Source organism: Chenopodium album, chromosome 1 (genome assembly GCF_948465745.1).
Source record: "Chenopodium album chromosome 1, dcCheAlbu1.1, whole genome shotgun sequence".
Taxonomy (NCBI): domain Eukaryota; kingdom Viridiplantae; phylum Streptophyta; class Magnoliopsida; order Caryophyllales; family Amaranthaceae; genus Chenopodium; species Chenopodium album.
Window position 1 is genome coordinate 49,544,490 of NC_137834.1, and position 2,209 is coordinate 49,546,698.

The window sequence follows — 2,209 nt, forward strand, 5'->3', positions numbered from 1 at the left end:
AAGCTTACGGATTTTCCATATCTCACCCCTACTCCGGCTCTTGACGGAGTTCAATTTGAAATTAAGCCTCAATTTATAACGATGATAGAGAGGAAGCAATTTAGTGGAGCCAAGGGTGAAGACCCGAATCTTCACATTGCCGACTATTGTCAATATTGCAACACCATCAGGCAAGCCGGGGTCACTCAAGACCAAATCAGGGAGATTCTCTTTCCCTTCTCTTTAACTGGAAAAGCTAAATTGTGGTTTAATGGCTTAAATAGAACTACACTTGGTATAACTGACTGGGAAACTCTTGTTTTGAATTTTCATAACAAATATTATCCTGCAGAGAGAACAACAGTACTACGGAGTGCAATTCAGAACTTCGCTCAAGAAGCCGATGAGTCTTTATATGAGGCTTGGGAGAGGTTCAAGGACTTACAAAGAGAATGCCCCCACCATAATTTAGCACAATGGCAGCTAATCCAAGCCTTTTATAACGGCATTGGAAATTCTTCTAGAATAATTTTAGACTCTGCAGCTAGTGGGAGATTCATGAATCTTAATGTTGATGATGCAGGTCAGGTTATTGAAGATACGGCGATACACAATTCCCAATATGGGAATCCCAGAGGATTTGCTAACAAAGGGAAACATAGTGTCGACTCTGTATCCTTTTTGCAAGCTCAACTGACCTCTATTTGCCAAAAATTAGATAATCTGAGCACTGCTAATGTAGCTAATGTTTCTGCAATTAATAATAATTCTAATGAGGCTTTCTGTGAAAATTGTGGTATTGTAGGTCATTGGGAGCAGGATTGCAGGAGTTCCGTGGAGCAAGTTAATGCCTTTCAAGCTTATAGGCAGAATAACCCATACTCCAACACTTACAATCCAGGATATCGGAATCATCCATACCTTTCCTACCGGAGCACTAATGTTCAAAATCCACCACCACAAGAACCACAGGTGCCACAGCAACAACAGCAAAAATACTATCATCCCAATGCTAGCCAGAAGAATCAACCACAACAACCCCCCTCTTCTTCCGACCCTTCTTTGGGGGAAATTAGAGCAATGTTGGTCAATATGCAAAAGCACATGGAGAGCAGGGATGCGACAATTGATCAAATTCTAGCGCATAATAAAATTGTAGATAATCAAATTGCGCAACTCTCCGCTACTCTACAAGCACGCCAACAGGGAGCCCTACCAGCACAGCCGACTAGGCCTACGGATCAAGCATTTGCAATTACTCTAAGGAGTGGTTCAAACTATGAAGGGCCCTCTGTGCCCAGAGTTGATGAACCTATTTTATTAAATAATGCTAATCTTGATTCCATTAAACCAAACAATGTAGTTGATAGCCCTGCAGGGCTAAAGGATAATACTAACATATCTAATTCTACATTGCAGGGTAAAACTCCAGAGAAGGTGGCCACTCCAGACAAAGATAAGAATGCTCAAAAGCCAATCATCAAACTTCCTTTCCCTAATCGTCAATTGAAGACAAACTTGGATAAGCAGTTTGGTAAGTTCCTGGAGGTGGTTAAAGATCTGAAGGTAACAGTTCCCTTTACTGAATTGATCACACAAATCCCCTCATATGCAAAATTTATGAAAGAAATTTTGACGAGAAAAAGGTCTATTAGTGAGGTAGAGACAGTAGCTTTCACTGTAGAGTGTAGTGCCGTACTTCAAAATAAGTCTCTACCTAAACTAAAAGATCCAGGTAGTTTTTCTATCCCTTGTTATATTGGCAATCTCTTGATTGATAATGCATTATGTGATTTGGGTGCTAGTGTTAGCGTCATGCCATTATCTGTGTGTTCCAAGTTGAATATGGGTAAATTAAAAGCTACCAATATAACTCTGCAAATGGCCGACCGTTCTTTCAAATACCCCCTAGGTGTTTTAGAGGATGTCCCCGTTAGAGTAGGTAAATTTTATATACCTGTAGATTTTGTTGTTCTTAATATGGCTGAGGATATGCAAACCCCAATTATTTTGGGTAGACCATTCCTTAACACTGCAGGAGCAGTCATAGATGTAAGAAGTGGTAAGCTAACACTATCAGTAGGGGATGATAAAGTGGTTTTTAATCTGAATAATGCTCCCAAAAGCTCCATGACTGAGGAGAAATGCTTCAGTGTTAATGTGGTTGTGAATTATTCTAACAAGCCCCAAGATCTTGAAAAAGATCCCTTGGAGGCGGTATCTTGTGTTG

General features: G+C 40.3%; 1 non-coding gene across 1 annotated transcript; it reads right to left on the bottom strand.

The window, feature by feature from the left end:
• Nucleotides 1-342: 342 nt before the first annotated feature.
• On the bottom strand, nt 343-449 carry LOC145565577 (small nucleolar RNA R71). The gene has a single exon (XR_014095056.1). It is a non-coding gene; the product is annotated as a small nucleolar RNA R71 (small nucleolar RNA).
• Nucleotides 450-2,209: the final 1,760 nt, after the last annotated feature.